Source organism: Sabethes cyaneus, chromosome 1, assembly GCF_943734655.1.
Source record: "Sabethes cyaneus chromosome 1, idSabCyanKW18_F2, whole genome shotgun sequence".
Taxonomy (NCBI): domain Eukaryota; kingdom Metazoa; phylum Arthropoda; class Insecta; order Diptera; family Culicidae; genus Sabethes; species Sabethes cyaneus.
Window position 1 is genome coordinate 170,189,462 of NC_071353.1, and position 8,522 is coordinate 170,197,983.

Sequence of the window (8,522 nt, forward strand, 5' to 3'; positions counted from 1 at the left end):
AAACAGGCCTGAAATGTGCAGGGTTACAGCCGTTACTACCTCAAAAGGCGAAGTTGTCGAGTTCGAAGCGATGGCAGTGCGATCTGGCGGAATTGTACGTAGGATGGGATTGCATGTACGGTTGTAGTCAACATACCACGGAGTTTTTGAGGTTTTTCTTCGATTGTACCTATTTAAGGACGGTTTTGTTACAATTCAATTGATTGACTATCGACTTTCGTTGCTCAACCATCGACTTTAGACTTACGACCGTCGACTTTCAAATTTTTGAGTCTTGATTTTGATTTTTAATTTCGATATCTCGTCTTACTATCTTCGATTTTTGACCTTCGGTTTCATGTTTCAAATTGCGACTTTAGAATTTCGGGTTTCGACCTTTTCGATTTTTGATCTCCGACTTTTGATTTTTAACTTTTAAAACGCGACTTTCGACAATAGAATTTCGATTTTCGACAATCAACTATCCGTACTCGATTTTGGACAGTTTACATTTAAATTTCGACATTCATTTTGACGTAGGACTACGTCTTACGGCAAGTTTTGAGATAGGGTGTCATTCCAAAAAATCAAAAAATGCGAGCGTCACGAAAAATGAAAGGTTTTGAGCGCTAATAGCTCGGCGGTTTTCCGATCGATTTTCAATATTTTTACACCAATCGATCTGAAAATCTTCTAAGAATTGACCCAAATGAAGAAAAGTATGGATTCTTGATGTTGAACTATTGAAAAATTGAAAATAATGAACCTGTTTTACCAGAATTCTCGCTTCGTGATTGGTTGTAAGATTCTTTACGATGATCTAAACCTATATATATTTGATATCTGTGCTTGGGAAGTAAGCCAAAACAAGTGACAAAGCTCCCTCATTTCAACAAGATTTCTTAACACCGAGCTTCAACCTAGACCATTTTGATGTCCTTGCTTGGGAAGTACATCAGAGAGAGTGACAAAACCGCCTCTTACCAACAGATTTCTTACGAACTTGATTAAACCTAGTTCAATCTGATGTCTGTGTTAGGGAAGTGTGCCAGAAAGTTCGTCGTCCCAAAAGATCGCAAATTCTTTACTGCGTGACGATTAAACCTCGGCGAATTTGATATCTGTGTTGGAAAAATGTGCTATAGCTGTAGTGTTCGGTTATAATGCGGCTCTGTATGAATACGCATGCTTGCCGTTTCATTAGAAGTGTAGTGAAAAGTTGTGCTGTTGATAAAATAGGATTGAATTGGTAAAATCCTTTCAACGTGGGAAACCATGGGTAATAAAAATAATCTTTAATTTCAGTAAGGTAGCAGGAAAGCAATAGTTTGTGTTCTTGATTTTGTTAAATTATTTTCAAATGCACAATCTTTTGAGAATTGAACTATGCAATGTTACTACTTTGATAAATGTTACATACAACGCATGTAGCATGTATATATGTTGCATATAGCATGTATACATGAAGAATCGAATGATTACAAGCTGATACATGCTACTACTACTATCACTACAAAGAGACTTACGTAGTCCTGCGTCACCTATATATGCGGTCGTGTCTTGTACACAACCCCACTGATTTTTATATAATGATTGACTTTTGCTTTCGTAATTTTAAATTCCAACTGTCCAATTTTGGTTTCCGATCTTTGACACGCAATTTTTTACTTTCCATTTTCGATATTTGTTCTTCACTTTTCAACCATCGACTTTCGGCTCTCGATTTCGCTTGAAATTTTTGACTTTGATCGATTTTAGACCACAGATCTTCAAATTTCTATTGATTTTCACTTGTGACATTCGACTTTCGGCCTCCGAATTTCGACTACCGACTTTAGATTTTCAACCTTCGACTTTTGACTTTTCATAAGGTCGCATAATGTTGTAAGAATCCCGGGCAACTACCCTGCAAAGATTGCCTCAAATCCGGAAGGAACAAGACTACCAGGAGCTCAGCGAGGAAGATGGTAAGACCAGGTGGAGTGAGATCTGGCGGAGAGTACTCGGTGTCCGAGGAATTGAAGAGCGATAGCCTTCAATCGAGTTACCTGGAGAAACTTTATTCAACAGGCTTTGTCTTAGCACGGCAAGCCACCTAAGTAAGTAAGGTCGCATAATGCATGCAAAAGGGTTGATTATGCGACCTTCTACTAACTAAATCCAGATTTGACCTTTGGTTGTTGTATTTTAACAAAAACAGTCCATCAAGATCAGGCTTGGCATACACTTTTCACTTCGATTTTGCTCTTTTGATTACTGCACCTCAGCCAAGCAGAATTTGAAAAAGTGGTGTATAGGGCATTTGTAGAGCTAGTAATAATCTATAATATTGCTGAAGAAAGTAAAGTTTTATCTTTAGTATTTACGACGCTGTAGGGCTGCAATGCCTTTGGTAGCAAAAAGAGCGCTCTTTTTGTTACCAAGAGGGTAGCAGACTTATAGCGCCATAAATACAAAAGGCATAGTAATACTTACTTCAGTAATATTGTAGCTAATAACTAATTCTACAAACGCCCCATACCTTACTTTTTCAAATTTTGCTTGGCTGAGATGCAGTAACCAAAAGAGCAAAATCGAAGCGAAAAGTGTATGCCAAACCTGAAAGAAGACTGGCATCTCTTCCAAAGAGAACAGACATCCATTCAGGAACAAATTTTTCGGGAATTCTTGGATAAAATTGCAAATTAAAATCAGCTAATATGCTAGCGTCACCACCACTATAGTTTCCCAACTAAATGATTCTTTTGATTTGCACACTGACAACCTTTGGCTCCTCTGACGCTAGTATATATCGACAATAAGCGTTATGCTAGCGCCAGAAGCTAGCTGTTACCCGGTTAGGGGCGTCCGGCAGAAATCGAACAAAAATCTGGCAGCGAAAAACTTTTTCTGCCAGACATTCTGCTGGATTTCTGCCCGCCATCGTCTCGAATTCGAAATTTCGATTTCCGACTGTGAACTTTCGTCAGCTTTCAATTTTCTTCCGTCCATTTTCAAAATTTGATATTTTTACTATTTTGACTTCACAGTTTCGAATGCCGGTTATCGATTTTTGGATTCTGAACTTTGATGTTCAAATTTGTTTCTACACTTCACTTTCAAATTTTGATTTTTGTTCTTTAACATTCGACCGTTGACTTTCCGTTTACCATTTTCGGCCATCGATTACCAGTTTTCCACTGTAAACGTTCGAATTGCCATTGAGTTTTACTTTCTAGTTTAAACTTTTGACGATTTTCGACCTATGTTTCTTGACTTTTGATTTAGAATTTCTCATTATCCGTTTTTCATTATCATATAAGTTTTCCAATTTTCAATGTTTAAAATTAAGAATTGGACATTCAAAATTTGGAGTTTAGTTGGTCTTACGTCTTATGACAAGTCCTGCATAACATAACTCGCCTCCATCTAACTCGGTCCATTGCCACTGGTCTCTAATTCCGCGGGCACCCAGAGCTCGCCAGATCTCGCTCCACCTGGTCTTGCCACCTTGCTCGCTCAAGGGACACTCGTCGTCCTGTTCCATCCGGATTGGATGCGAAAACCATTTTTGCAGGATAGTTGTTCGGCTTTCTAGCAACATGTCCTACCCAACGTATCCGTCCAGCTTTAGTAACTTTCTACGCCAGTTCGCTGTTCATTCTTTATCTCCATACACCGTTCTCTTGCATTCGCCGTTTTAAAACTTCGAGCACTCGCAGGCCCTCTTCTAGCAGTGTCCACGTTTCGCGCCCATAGAGAACAACCTTCTTCTGGCTGTATGCAAACCTTGGACTCCAGCCGTCAAGCCGACGCTATCTATTTAGACCTGAAAGCTGCTTTCGACCGTGTAGACCACGGAGCACTGTTATCCAACAAGGAGCGACTAGGTGTTTTGACGGATGCCACCTGCTGGTTTAGATCTTACTTGACTGATCGAAGTTTGTGTGTCAAAGTGCGATCTACTGTTTCCAACTGCTTCTCCAATCGATATTGAGTCCCGCAAAGCAACAACCTGGGTTCGCTTCTTTTCTCCATTTTTATTAACGACGTGTCGCGGTTGCTACTGCTTGGCTGTCGATTGTTTTATGCTGACGATACGAAAATCTTTTAAGTCATTACGTGCCAAAGCGATTGTGTGACAAGTGCAAGTTAGTTTCTTTTTGTCGAAAGCGTGCACCAATGTAATATAACTACACACCGTGTACAGTGTTTCTAAAATCGTGGAGTCTTATTAGATAACGAACTGACATTCCGGAAGCACTATGACAGCATCATACCGATAACTGTGGATTTTTTGTTCATTTTTAAAATCACTGATGAATTTTGCGATCTCCATGCCTCAAATCGTTTTATTGCTCTTTTGTCAGATCTATCTTCGAAACGAATTCCGTTGTGCGGTGCCTATTTCATGCTAATTGGACCAATAGAATCGCAACGGTACAGAGAATATTCTTCCGCTACGTGATTCGCTGATTAGATAGATTAACTAGATTTATCAAAAATTGTGCCCAGCATATCGATCGCTACCCGCCTTATAGTATGTACCTTCAAGTGCAATGTCAAATAGCAGACAGGAAAGATCATCTCCTTGCCGAAACCCCTTGCGAGATTCGTGTGGGTCCGACAATCCACCCGCATTTCTCACACAGCACTGCATCCCATCCAACGTAGCTATGATAAGTCTAGTGGAAAGCCGTTTTTGACCAAGATTTTCAATAGCATGTTGGTTTACACTATCATATGCAGCTTTGAAAGCGATGAACTGATGGTGACTAGAAATTCACGGTACTTTTTGGAGGATCGGCCGCAGGATGAGGATTTGATCCGTTCTAAACCGACCCTCCACGAAGCCGGCTTCATAATTTTCCACGAATCTATGGGTTATAGGCGACAGGCGATGGAGGATGGCAGTTTATACTTCGCCAAATATTGTCCGCAGCGCCCTTCAGTCGAACACGGCCAGGGCACATATTTCCTCCGTGAGCAGCGTCACGGCTTTAAGTCCACAAGTTTTGTTGGTCCAATTTCTCGTTTGAATGCGCCGCTCCTTGCTAGTGTTGTTGTCCGCGGTCACCAGTAATCCCAAATAAACGAACTCATCTACCACTTCTAGTTCGTCACAGTCAACAGCTATCGTTCGTCTAAGACACGCGTTTCCTTTGAGTCTCTTCTTTTCGTTTCGTAGTTGGTCTTCGACGAAATACATCACTCGATCCAATGTAGCTCTGATCAGTCGCGTTAGTTTATCTGGAAAACCATCCTTTCCTTCGGTAGCATCTCCTCCTCTCAAATCTTCCTCGTTTGACTTCTAGGAGACTAGGTGCTGTGACATTACTATCTTCCATGGGCACTTCTACGCTAGCTGCCGTTTCGCCTCCTTCTGCAATTTTGCCATTGAAGTGTTCATCGAATAACTGCTTCCACCTGTCGACCACCTCGAACTTCTTTGTAATTAAATTTCCTGCCTCGTCCGCACACATGTCAGGTTTCGGTGTGTAGTCCTTACGGGTTTGGTTCCACCTTCTCGTAAAACTTGCGGGTCATTCCGAGCTAACAACTATTAGCTAATTCTTCACAATCTCTGTTCTTGCTTGCTGGCATTCCCCATCGAACCAATCATTTTGTATACTCCGGGGTTCTCTCCGATGGCCGAGCGTATTCTTCCCCAACCACCTTCGGGATTTGAAGCATCTGACTCCTCGGCAGAAGACAGTGCTTTATCCAGTGCTCGCGCGTAGTTCTCGGCAGATTGCGGGTTATCTAGCTGCCTGATGTTCAACCGAGGAGGACGGCTTCCACGTGTCAGGTATACATACGGTGGACAGTTTTGAACGCGCATATACGGCGACTACGTGATAATCAGAACCAATATCCGCACCTCGTAGGGAACGTATTCTCGTGATGTTAGAGTAGAATCGGCCATCTATGAGAACGTGGTCAATTTGGTTCACAGTACGTTGGTCAGGTTGTGGATATCTTTGCATGAGAAAAAGGTACTTCGGTTCATCAGACTTTGGAACATTGCGAAAGTTATACTATCGTTCGTTGCAATTGGCACTAAGTCCTTGCGAGATTCGTTTAGTATTTGATAGATCTTCCGTGCATCGTGAAAACGGTACAGCTGCTTAAGTTCCTCGCACGCTTTCTTCTATTGATAGCGCTTCTGCTCCAGGAAAGGTCGGACTTGCTGCCTCCACTTCTGTTTGTTTCGCACTACATTCTGATGGGTGGCTCTACGCAGCATTAGTACTTGTCCAGTATCTATTTGCACTCCTTGTCAAATCAATTGCTACGTCAATTCAGTACCACTCAAATTCCATTTTTTTTTGTGTGTGGATATTATCACTACGACCAGCATTTTGATCTATTGTGATCTTATCCAGGTGTTGTTCCGCACTTCGTTGTTATTGCAGTATCGCTATAGAGTAAGCGAACTGCTTATTATCCGTGCTTAAATTGTCGGTGTGTTTTCACCCCTTTTTCCCTCTGCGCTTCTTACTACTTTTCAACCAATCTAGCTCTAGAGCCAGGTAGTGCGGAGACTAGTTATAATTTGTCCTTGGACAAGAGGCTTCATTCGCACCTCGAGCAAGTATCATTCCTATAACCAGCCCCGGCTAAAGGCTTGATCATGGTCGGTAAAGCAGAGTTCAGCACAGAGTGAAGGTGTGTATGTGTGTATGTATGTGTTCCTTACTACTTATGCATTCCCAATCTCGTTCCTAGAACCAGGAAGCGGAACAAGCTATAATTTGCCTTTGAACAAGAGGCTTCATTCGCACCTCAAGCAAGTACCACTCCTACAACTTGCCCTGGCAAGAGGCTTTCATTGTTAGTAAATGCAGAATGCAGGAAGAAGGAGGGGCCTGGGAATAAACCCATGCTAAAGTCACTTAACATCGAATGGCCTGATTCTACTAAGATTCGAACCCACGACCACTCGCTTGTCAAGGCAGACTCGGTAACCCTGCGGCTACAGGGCCCCCCACTCAAATTCCATTAAAGATTGAGATTGAATTCAGATTATAGTATGTGTTTACTTCTAGCAGCATAGTGCCGGATTGATTCTAGCCGTATCAGGAATTCCTCTCCACTGTACTCGGACTTTACTCGTCGCTAATTCGTTGAGCGTCTCGACACGCGCAAGTCGGCTTCAATCTGGTCGAGTCATCAACCACGTTTGACCCCTGTATTCCTTGCGACGTCGCCGGCCCTCTGCAGTCTCCCAACTTTCGCCAGGTGTGCGATGGGAATCTCTCAAAGTAGTCCCTCCAGCTCGTGGTTTATACGTCTATGCCACTCGCCACTATCCGTTTGTACTCCACCAAAAATAGTTTGCAATACCTTTCGTACAAATACGGCGAGGGTACGTATGTCTTCCGTAAGCAAAGTTACAGCCTGAAGTCCGCACAAACTACCGGTCTGATCAGCATTTTGTACATCGTCAGCTTTACACTTTATTCGTTCGATGGTAACCAGAGATCCCAAATATACGGACTCATTAACCACTTCCAGTACATCACCGTCAATAGTCACTGTCCGTGGAAGGCGAACGTTATTTTCTCTGGAGCCTCTTCCTACCATATATTTGGTTTTCAACGCATTGATATCCATCCCCTTACCGTAATTCTCTATGCGAATCGAAGGGACTCGAGAGCACATCAGTAGCTTTGATCAGTCGCAAAAGTTTGTCCGAAACCCCGTTCTCGTACATTATCTGTTATAGCTGTTCGCGCTTGACTGTATCCTATGCAGTTTTGAAATTCACAAAAATATGATGCGTCGGCACGTTGTACTCCCGACATTTCTGGAGGATTTGCCGGACAGTTAAAATAATTTGGGAAAGTACCTTGTAGGTTGTAGGCGGCGTAAATCAGCGAAATGCCACGGTACTTACAACAATGGAGCCGATTGTTTTTTTTAATGGGACTTATTATCGAGAAAGTGTTATGGAGACTACTTTGAAGCCGTGGGCAGACAAACATTTCTGTCTCAGACCGTGGAAGTTTCAACTTCAACAACACTCAGCACCGTGCTCAGCTTTCTAAGCGGGAGTGAACCAAAAATGGTTGAAAAGCAACGTTTCGAACTTAATTTCAACTACACAATAATTCTCGAATTATCCCGACGCTAATGCAATGGACATTTTTTCTGGGCCATTTTGGAGGGCAAACTCCGAGCTGAAATAGCTAAAATATACATGAAGAAGTTATTCGTAAGTGGGCTAAAATGTCGGCAAGTTACATTCGACCAGCTTGCGATTCAGTTTTTAATCGTCTCAAGGCAAAAGGAGCCAAAGCGAATGGATTCTAAATTTTTAGTTATTTTCACACATTCTGGACTTGAATTAAAATGTTTTTCCAAATTAAATTTCTGGTTTTTTGAATAGCTTTTACGTCAAGTACATTGGATTGGATGGAATTGAAACAGGCCTACTATGACTTATGCATAATTCCAAAACGTCACTAAATGAGTGATGATAAGTAAATGCAAAAATGCTAAAAATACCCGTTTTTTTTCTCTCAGAAAACCCACAAAATAATAGTAACTTCGAGGAAAAA